Raw genomic sequence first — 11,679 nt, 5'->3', positions numbered from 1 at the left:
ACGTTCCAAAACAGAAAGCACCAGGCCCAGATGCATTCACTGGTGAATTCAATCAAATTTTTTTTAAACTTTTATTTTAGGTTCAGGGGTACATGTCCAGGTTTGTTATATAGGTAAACTTATGTCATGTGGGGTTTGTTGTACAGATTATTTCATCACCCAGGTACTAAGCCTAGTACCCAATACTTATTTTTTTCTGATCCTTTCCCCTCCTCCCACCCTCCATCCTCAAGCAGGCTACAGTGTCTGTGGTTCCCCTCTTTGTGTCCATGTATTTTCATCACTTAGCTCCCTCTTATATGTGAGAATATGCAATATTTGGTTTTCTGTTCCTGTGCTAGTTTGCGGAGGATGATGGCTTCCAGCTCCATCTATGTTCCTGCAAAGGACGTGATCTCATTCTTTTTTATGACTGCATAATATTCCACAGTATATATATATGTATATATATATATGTATATACCACATTGTCTTTATCCAATCTACAGTGGTCATTTAGGTTGATTCTAGGTCTTTGCTATTTTGAATAGTGCTGCAACGACTGTACACATGCATGTGTCTTTATTGTAGAACAATTTATATTCCTTTGGGTATATACCCAGTAATTGGATTGCTGGGTCAAATGGTAGTTCTATTTTTAGTTCTTTGAGGAATTACCACACTACTTTCTACAATGATTAAACTAATGTATACTCCCACCAACAGTGCATAAGTGTTCCATTTTCTCTGCAACCTCATCAGTACCTGTTATTTTTTGCCTTTTTTTTTTTTGAGACAGAGTCTCACTCTGTAAACCATACTGGAGTGCAGTGGTGTGATCTCTGCAACCTCTGCTTCCTGGGTTCAAACAATTCTCTGCCTCAGCCTGTGAATAGCTGGGATTACAGATGCCTGCCACCATGCCCAGCTAATTTTTGTATTTTTAGTAGAGACGGGGTTTCACCATCTTGGCCAGGCTGGTCTTAAACTCCTGACCTTGTGACCCACCTGCCTCGGCCTCCCAAAGTGCTAGGATTACAGGCATGAGCTACTGTGCCCAGCCATTTTTTGGCTTTTTAATAATAGCTGTTCTGACTGATGTGAGATGGTATCTCACTGTGGTTTTAATTTGCATTTCTCTAGTGATCAGAGATACTGAGCTTTTTTTCATATGCTTGTTGGCTACATGTATGTCTTCTTTTGAAAAGTGTCTGTTCATGTCCTTTGCCTACTTTTTAATGGGGTTGTTTGTTTTTTTCTTGTGAATTTGTTTAAGTTCTTTGTAGATGCTGTATATGAGACCTTTGCCAGATGCATAGTTTGCAAATATTTTTTCCCATTCTGTAAGTTGTCTGTTTACTCTGTTGATAGTTTCTTTTGCTCTGCAGAAGCCCTTAAGTTTAATTCCATCTCATGTATCAATTTTTGCTTTTGTTGTGTTTGCTTTTGGCATCTTCGTCATGAAATCTTTGCCAGTTCGTATGTCCAGAATGGTGTTGCCTAGGTTGTCTTCCAGGGTTTTATAGTTTTGGATTTTACATTTAAGTCTTTTATCCATCTTGATCAACCAAATAATTAAGGAGTAAATTATACAAATTCTCTATAATCTCTTCCAGAAAACAGAAGCAGTGGGGAACCTCCTAATTCATTCTATGAGGCCAAAATTACCCTAATACCAAAACCAGACAAGGCATTATAAGAAAAGAAATCCATAGACCAGTATCTCTAATGAACATAAGTGTAAAAATTCTCCAAAATATTAACAAATAAAATGCAACAATATATACAAAGAGTTTCTATATTAGAACCAGTGGGATTTATTCCAGGTTTACAAGAGTAGTTCAACATTCAAAATCAATTAGTACAATCACATCAGCAGGCTAAAGAAGAAAAAAAAAAATCACATGATTATACCAGTAGATGCAGTAAAAATATCGACAAAATTCAACATCTGTTAGTGTATGTACTCTCGGAAAACTCAGTATATAAGGGAACTTTCTCAACTTGATAAAGATCTACACAAACGGCTAACATCATAGCTAAGGTGAGAAGCCATAAATTTTCCTGCTAACAATAGGAAAAGGCCAATGATTTCCCTTCTTAGCACTTCCATTTAACATTGCACTGAAATCCTAGGTAATACAAGAAGCAAGGAAAGAAAAAAAAAAGGTATATAGATTGGGAAGGAAGAAGTAAAACTTTGTTTGCATATGACATCACTGTCTATGTAATAAATCCCAAAGAATCAACTACAATAAAAACACCTCAAACTATTAAATGATTATATCAAGATTGTAGGATATAAGGTTATTATACAAAAGTCAATTGGTTTTCTATATACCAGCAATGAACAATTAGAATTTACATTAAAAACATACTATTGTTTATGTTAATACCAAAAAAATAGATATAAATCTAACAGAATATGTATAAAATCTATGTGAGGAAGCCTACAATTCCCTGTGCACAAAATCAAAGAAGATCTAAATATATGGAAAGGCTTGGTGCAGTGGCTCATGCCTGTAATCCCAGAGGCTGAGGCAGGTGGATAGCTTGAGTCAAGGAGTTTGAGACCAGCATGGGCAACGTGGCGAAATCTCATCTCTACAAAAAAATACAAAAAATTAGCTGGGTTAGGGGGCATGCACCTGTAGTCCCAGCTGCAAAGGAGGCTGAGGTGGGAGGATTGCTTGAGTCTGGGAGACAGAGGTTGCAGTGAGCCATGATTGTCAGCCTGGGTGACAGAGTGAAAAAAAAAATTATATATATACTTGTATGTGTAGTTATATATATTAGCATATATACATATATAATATATATACATATACATGTATTATATATATAAGATACATACACACATACATACACACACATATATATAAAATTGTATATGTAATAAATCCCAAAGAATCATCAACATTAAAATCTCCTGGAACTATTAAATGATTATATCAAGATTGTAGGATATAAGATTATTACACAAAAGTCAGTTGCTTTTGTATATACCAGCAATGAACAATTAGAATTTACATGAAGAACATACTATTATGTACCAAAAATACTTAGGTATAAATCTAACTATATATATATATATGTATGGAAAGATTTTCCATGTTCATAGATAGATTGTCAAGATCTTCCTGGTTTGATCTACACATTAGATACAATCAAAATGCCAGCAAGTTGTTAGTAGATATCAACAAACTGAATCTAAAGTTTATATGGAGAGGCAAAGGAGATTTAGAATAGGCAACATGAAATTGAAGGAGAAAAACAAATTAGATACCATCTGACTTCAAAACTTACTATAGAGCTACAGTTGCCAAGACAGTGTGGTAGATACACAGATCAAGGGAAGAGAGCAGAGAGCCCAGAAAGGAACCCACACAGATACAGTTGACATATCTTTGATAAAGGAGCAAGGACAATTCAATGTTGAAAATACAGCCTTTTCAACAAATGGTGCTGGAACAACTGGCCAACCACATGCAAAAACATAAATCTAGACACAGACCTCACATCTTTCAGAAAAATTAACCCATAATACATTGTAGACCTAAATGGAAAATGGAAAACTATAAAACTCTTTAGAATATACGTAGAAGATGACTTTTTAGATACAACACCAAAAGCATGATCCATGAAAAAGATTAATTGATAAGCTGGACTTCAAAAGTAGAAAACTTCTGCTCTGTGAAAGAGACAGTCAAGAGGATGAAAAGATAAGCCAGAGACTTGGAGGAAAAAAATTGCAAAAGACACACATATGGTAAAGAACTGTTATCCAAAATATACAAAGAACTCTTAAAACCCAACAACAAGACAACAAACAACCCAATTAAAAAGTGGGCCAAAGATCGTAAGAGACACCTCACCAAAGAAGATGTACCCATGGCAAATAAGCATGTGAAAAGGTGCTCCACATCATACGTCATCAGGGAATTGCAAATTAAAACAACAATCAGAACGGGCACGGTAGCTTATGCCTGTAATCCCAGAACTTTGGGAGGCGAGGTAGGTGGATCATCTGAGGCCAGGAGTTTGAGACCAGCCTGGCCAATATGGCAAAACCCTGTCTCTACTGAAAATACAAAAAAAAAAAAAAAAAAAAGAAAGAAAAGAAAAGAAATAGCCAGGCATTGTGACACATGCCTGTAATCTCAGCTACTCAGGAGGCTGAGGCATGAGAATCATTTGAACCTGGGCAGTGGAGGTTGCAGTGAGCCAAGATCACACCACTGCACTCCAGTCTGGGTGACAAAGCAAGACTCTCCCTAAAACAAACAAACAAACCCCACAACAATGAGATACCAGTACACACCTGTTAGGATGGCCAAAATTCATCCTGGATTTTCATGTGTAGTGGCATCTCATTGCATCGTCACCAGCAATGAATGAGAGTTCCTGTTGCTCCACATCCTGACACCAAATGCTGGTGAGGATGTGAGCAACAGGAACTCATTCATTGCTGGTAGAAAAGCAAAATGGTGCAGCCACTTTGGAAGACAGTTTGGCAGTATATTACAAAACTAAATATTATCTTACCATATGATCCTGCAATCGTGCTCCTTGGTATTTATTCAAAGGACATGAACACTTATGTCTAACAAAAATCTCTACAGAAATGTTTATAGCAGCTTTATTCATTATTACATGAACTAGAAATCTACCAAGATGTCCTTGAGTAGGTGAATGGATAAACAACCTGTGGTACATTCAGACAATGGAATATTACTTGGTGATAAAAAGAAATGAGCTACAAGTCATGAAAAGAAATGAAGGAACCTTAAGTGTGTATTGCTGAGAGAAAGAAGCCAATCTGAAAAGGCTACATAATGTGATTCCAACTCTATGACATTCTGCTAAAGCAAAACTGTGGAGTCAGTAAAAAGATCAGTGTTTGCCATGGGCTTGGGGAAGGGGTGAGTGGAAGAGAGCAATAGTAGGTAGAGCACAGGTGATTTTTAGACAGTGAAACTCTTCTACAAGATACTGTGGTGGTGGATACTTCTTATTACCTTTTTAAAACCATAGAATAGACAAACACCCAAGAGTGAGCCCTAATGTAAACTGTGGACGTCAGTGAATAATAATGTAACTGTATTGCACTTTGGAAGGCCGAGGCGGGCGGATCACAAGGTCAGGAGATCGAGACCATGGTGAAACCCCGTCTCTACTAACAATAGAAAAAATTAGCCGGGTGCAGTGGCAGGCGCCTGTAGTCCCAGCTACTCGGGAGGCTGAGGCCCGAGAATGGCGTGAACCCGGGAGGCGGAGCTTGCAGTAAGCTGAGATTGCGCCACTGCACTCCAGCCTGGGCGACAGAGCGAGACTCCGTCTCAAAAAAAAAAAAAAATAATAATAATGTAACTGTATTGGCTCATCACTTGTAACATATGTATCACACTAATGCAAGACGTTAATATATTAGTAATAGGAGAAACAGTGTTTGCCTTGTGGTGGGGGGAGAAAGGATATATGGGAATCTTGTTACTTTCTGCTCTTTTTCTGTAAACCTAAACTGCTCTAAAAAATAAAGTCTATTAATTTAAAAAGATGGGGTCCTAATGTATAAACTCTGTTGTATCTTGCTCTTTGTATTTAATAATATGTTGCACACATTAAAAAATAGTCATATGGTTAGATATACCATGAATTTAAGCAATTTTCCATTGTTTTTACTATTTTTAAAACTATTTATTTATTTATTTAGACAGAGTGTTGCTCTGTCTTCCAGGCTGGAGGGCAGTGGCGCCATCTCGGCTCACTGCAACCTCCGCCTCCTGGGTTCAAGAAATTCTCCAGCCTCAGCCTCCCGAGTAGCTGGGACTACAAGCGCATGCCGCCATGCCTGGCTAACTTTTTGTATTTTAGTAGAGTCGAGGTTTCACTGTGTTGCCCAGGCTGGTCTTGAACTCCTCAACTCAGGCAATCCGCTCGCCTCGGCCTCCCAAAGTGCTAGGATTACAGGTATGAGCCACTACGCCCAGTTTAAACTATTTCTAGTAGTGCTAGGAAGAACTTTCATAAACATGACTATTTGCCCATTATTTCCTTACAATAAATTTACAGAAAAGAAACTTCTGTATCAAGGGTTATGGACATTAAACATTTTAATCATATTTCCTTCCACAAAGATTGTACCAATTTACATTCCTGTGAAAGAAATGAAAGAGCTCATTGCTTCACACTTTGGTTAACATTTAGTACAGTATTTTCAATCTTTTCAGGCTCCATCTATTTAACATCTAAAATACAAGATCTCAATTTTTAAAAATTGTCCTTTAGTAAAGTTAAACCTATTTTCTTATATTTACTGAGCATTTAATTTCTTCTTTTATGAGTGGCTGGTTCATGTGCTTTTCTTAGTTCTTTAAGCAATTTGGAATATTCATCTTTATGATTCATAAAGAGTTAATTAAGGATATTCACTCATAGGTTTCAAATATTTATTTCTTAATTTATCTACTTTTAAATTTTATGTATATTAAGACATTTAAATTTTCTATATCATCGGCTCTATTGATCTTTTCCTTGATGGTTTCTTGCTTTGATGTCAAGGTTCCCTCCACCCACCCCAAGATCTTTTATACTCTAGCTTGTATTAAATGCAGCAAGTTTCAACAGGAGGTCAGGGTTGCAGGGAGGAGTCCCCTGGGATTGCAGTCCTTTGTGATGTCTCAGTAATCCCACTGCTCATTCCTAAATTCACCAACCACGCCTGGAGACCACGTTCCCATCTCAGCGTGCTGAGCTGAAACATTGCACAAAAGTCCTTCCTCCACTTTCCTTTGCGTCACATCCCAGCTCTGCCATGGCTAGTCCATGGGAGATAATCTGATATGCTAAGTAGAGTTGGTTCATCAAAAGACAGGGTGTAATCATTAATCAGGAGCAGACACAACCATGCCCGATGGCCTTGGCAGCTCACTCTGCCTGAACCTGGGTGGCAGGGGCTGTGTGTTTAGAACTTTCACAAAGCAGGGTATATTTCCATTCTCCAGGTCAGGCCTTCCGTGGATTATTTACAGATAAGGAATAAGACAAGCCTTAGGATACTTGTAGACAGAGCCCAATCAAAGGATTTATTTTCACTTTATTCTCTATCTAAGATTACATGTAGCTTTTATTCACAATGATTGCAGCCCTCTGCTGGTGGGATGCATCTATCTGCAGGCCTGGGAAGTTCTGGACCTCCATTTACTTGATGTTGAAGGCAGACATAAATGAGTCTGTGCACAGCTCACAGCTCACAGCTCACAGCTCACAGCCAGGCTCTGTGGGCTGCTCCCCATGGGAACTTTTAGGGGAAGGATTTGAGGGCTTCCTCTCTCCCAAGCAGCAAGAATGGGTCTTCGTGATACCCAATATCTCACTTGAGCCAGGTTCATCTCTATGCTTTAACAGAAACATTAAAACAGTAAGCAGCCATCATTTTTGGGCAGATGGAGATTTCCTACTGGTATTCTCCAAATATTAACATCCTCTGTCTCTGCAATACGTATAACTTTATCCTTTTAATAAAGGTGCATGTGGACGTTAGTATGATCTATGTAAATATAATCACCAGCAGTTACAATGTGCTGATTCCACCCATTTTCCAACCAGAAAGGAAAGAAACATCATTAATCATATGATGAGTGTTTGTCAGGCCTCCAAGTCTAAAGAAGAATTTAAATTGAGCTAGAGGAAGGGAAGTTGTAAGAGAGCAGCTGTCCACAGTTATTAATGGTACCTTACACTACACAGTTGCTGCCACATCCATCATTATCTCACCCTCCGCCTGCCCTCAGCAGCCTTGAAAGAAGCAGGGGGAGGGATGGGGGGGGTGAGAATGAGAAATGCACGACTCTACTGGAGTTGGTCATTGGGCATTTCTGAGTTGATGCCCATGGGATGTGGGAGTGGTTATATTGCCTCTCAGCAGCCTTAGCCAACCACTCCTGCTTTCTTGAAATACCCTCCGTTCTTGGTGTCCAATACTCTGCCTCTCTCTGGCCACTCTTTCTGAGTCTTCTTTGCAGACCATCCTCTCTTTAGTTGAATCAGAGATATCAGGACTGACCCTCTTCTCTCCACCATTACCTCGTCCTCCGCTGGTGTCACACAATTCTTTGACTTGATTACCAGCCGTGAGTGGATGTTCCTAAATACACATCTTAAGCCCCAACTTCTCACTTGAGTGCCTTATAATTTCCACTCGGATGTCTGAAAGGCATCTCAAGTTACCATGGCCCCAGTGGAAACCATCCCCCAATCAAGTGGAAATCCTGATCAGCTCCCCCATAATCCCATACCCCCACTTTACCCCGCTCCTCATTTGGTCTTTCTTACATCCGTTAATACAGCAGTCCCCAACCTTTTTGGCACCATGGACCAGTTTCATAGAAGACAGTTCTTCCATGGAAAGAGGGACTGGGGGATGGTTTTGGGACGAAACCGTCCCCAGATCATCAGGGCATTCGTCAGATTCTTATAAAGAGCACGCAACCTAGATCCCTCCCATGTGCAGTTCACAATAGGGTTCGAGCTCCTGTGAGAATCCACTGGCCGGCTGATCTGACAGGAGGTGGAGTTCAGGTGGTAATGCTGGCTCACTTGCTCTGAGGCCCAGTTCTTAACAGGCCACGGACCGGTACTGGGCTGCAGCCCAGGGGTTGGGGACCCCTGTGTTAATGTACCACCATTCACATTTGAATCAATTTCCAAATCTAGAGTTCACACTCGATATTATAGTTTTATTTATATACCACCATTCACTTTGATTCAATACCCAAATCTAGAGTTCACACTTGATAGTTTTCTCCTACTTACTCCACATCCAATCTATTGGTGACTTTTATTGGCGGCAGAAACAAGAGTGGATAAGAGAAAGGACACACACTGGTCAGGCTGCAGAGCTTGATTCCTGGCTCTGCCACGCGTGAGTTCTGGGTCCTGAGGAAAGTTCCTTAATCTCACTTTGTTTCCACTCTACCTCACAGAGCTGTTGTCAGGATTAAATGTATTCTGAGGCTTAACCAGAGTTAATACTTGCAAAGCACTGAGAACAGTGCCTGGCCCAGTAATTACTGCAAAAGTGGTAACTATTATTATTGCCTCCAACATAAATGACACTTCTGTCTATTTATCTCAAGTGCCCTTGCCCTGGTCTTAGCCACAATCCACTCTCACCTTCTTACTGGTTGCCTCTCTGTGACCCTTGTACCACCACATTACAGCTGGAATAATATGTAAAAAGTATGAGTCAGATTTTGTTGTTCCTAATTAGAGTGCTTAAATGGTTTCCTTTTAAACATAGAATAAAATCCGGCCGGGTGCGGTGGCTCACGCCACCCACCGTAATCCCAGCACTTTGGGAGGCCGAGGTGGGCGGATCATGAGGTCAGGAGATCGAGACCATCCTGTGAATGGTGAAACACCATCTCTACTAAAAATACAAAAATATAGCTGGGCGCCTATAGTCCCAGCCACTTGGGAGGCTGAGGCGGGAGAATGGCATGAACCCAGGAGGCAGAGCTTGCAGTGAGCCGAGATCGCGCCACTGCACTCCAGCCTAGGTGACAGAGTGAGACTCTGTCTCAAAAAAAAAAAAAAAAAAAAAAAAAAAAAAAAAAAAAGCGTAGAATAAAATCTGAATTTGTTTCCATGGTCCACAGTCCTGTAGATGTGGTCCCTGCCTGCTGCTTTAACTTCAGTTGTACAAAGCAGATGTTACTGTGCAACAAATAGCCCCAAAATGTAGTGGCAAAGACCAACAACAGTCTTATTGTGCTCATGGATCTTGTGGATCAGGAATTTGAACACAGTAGAGCAGGGATACGTTGTCTCTGCTCCACGATGTCTAGGCCATTATCTGGGAAAACTTGAATGGCTTTGGGTGACCTGAACAACTGGGGTGGAGTCCTCCAGAGTCTTTCTTATTCATGTGTCTGTCACGTTGGCACCATGGCAGGAAGGCTGGGCTGCGGGGGACTCTCTGCTGGAATTCCTACATTGGTCTCTCCATGGCTTGAGCTTCTTTACAGCAGGGTGGCCTTAGGGTAGCTGGATTTCCCACACCTGTGTCCGAACTCAGACCATGTTTTCTGTGACCTGTCCTTGGGAGGCATCTCTTCTGTCATACTCTACTGGTCAAAGCAGCCAGAAGCCCACCCAAATTCAAAGGGAGGGCATGTAGACCCCACCTTTCATAAGGAGGATGCCAAAGAATTTGTGGCACGGTTTTTAAAGGGCCACACTCATGTCTATCACTCTCTCTTGCTCACAGTTCTCCAGTCGCACTAGACTCCTTTCTGTTCCCAAAACACTCCACCTCATCCTAATCTCAGTCTTCCATGTTTTTGTTTTCTCTTACATAAACTCTCTTCTCCCAGATGGCTTCCTCCTTCTCATCTTGGTCCAAAGACTAAGTCTTCCCTTTTAATTAACACATTGAGTCAGAAACTTTGCTGCAAAAAAATGAATTGAAGCCACAATATCTTTTTCCAGACATGAAGTCCTGAACTCAGCTCCCGGACACCACGTTCTGCTAATTCCTTCAGAGGCTAAGTCTAGAACTCTGCTGCCTGAGGCTAAGTCCAGAATTTTCACTCCAGAGGCAAAGTCTGATTTTTGCTCTTGGGACTAAATCCCCACTTAAATGTCAGATCCCCAGAAAGACCTTCCTAGACAACCCTGTCTAAAGTACCTTTTTCACCTCTCTATCCTCTGTTTATTTCCTTGATGGCACTGACCACAATCTGAAGTTATCCTGTGTATTTATTTCTTTACCCATTAATTAAATGGCTACCCCCTTGTAGAAGGTAACTTCCATGAGGACAGAGGTGTTGTAGGTTTTTTCACTATCATATCCCTTGGCACATAGAAGTCACTTAATGTAACCTTGCTGAATGAATGAATGAATGAGTGAGTGAATGAATGAATGAAGTGTGGAAAGGGTCAGGAATAAAGCTTTGGAAGTCAGAAATATTTAGGTAGTTGTTGAAACTATGGCAGAGAAAGAGGCTTAGGAGACAACCTCAGGGATCACTGATATTTAAGATTGGGTAAGAGGAACTCAATGAACATTTGGAAAGAAGAGTCATAAAAGCATGAAGAGAGCCAGAGAAAAAGGCATCACAGAAGCAAGGGAAGGGAAGTTGGAAGAAAAAACGTAGAGGCAATAATGTTAAGTATCACAAAGAGCTCAGTTAAAATAAAGATCACAAAGTGTGCATTAGCTTCCAATTAGCATGCTAATTGCCCAGCATTTCTAATGGAGTCAGGGGAAGAGGCCAACTGTAGTGGGTTGAGAAGCAAATGGAAGTTGAAGTTGAGACAGTGGAGGTCAGGAGTGTACGCTAATCATTCCTGAAGCTTAACCATGTAGGAACAGCAAGGGAGGACAATCGTGGTGAGGAGCACAGGGCCAGGGAGATGGGAACGGCTGAGGGAGGTTTCCAAGCTCAACGGACTGAGGGGTGGAGAGGAAGACTTCGAGATCGGGGAGTAGGGCGGGGTGGGAAACAGCATGGATTTGGGAATAATCCTTGAACGGGCTGACCTCTTCCTATGAGACCTAGGGAAGGAGAAAAGAGGGTTGTGCATGATGCTGTCTTACAAATCCTTATTCCATTTGTGATTCCTCGTTCAGCACTGGGCTCTCCAGCTAGACTGAGCTCATGAGAACATGATTGAGGATGACCCAGGAAGCATGGC

At 40.8% G+C, this 11,679-nt stretch overlaps 1 protein-coding gene across 1 annotated transcript in view; it reads left to right on the top strand.

Annotated features, from left to right (window-relative positions):
- Positions 1-11,679, top strand: part of LOC105482028 (dihydropyrimidinase like 2) — a 146,178-nt gene that overhangs the window by 39,981 nt on the left and 94,518 nt on the right. The gene's annotated exons all lie outside the window — the stretch shown is intronic.

This window comes from Macaca nemestrina, chromosome 8 (assembly GCF_043159975.1).
Source record: "Macaca nemestrina isolate mMacNem1 chromosome 8, mMacNem.hap1, whole genome shotgun sequence".
Taxonomy (NCBI): domain Eukaryota; kingdom Metazoa; phylum Chordata; class Mammalia; order Primates; family Cercopithecidae; genus Macaca; species Macaca nemestrina.
The sequence above is the reverse complement of the archived record's forward strand: the minus strand, read 5'-3'. Positions and strand labels throughout refer to the sequence as shown.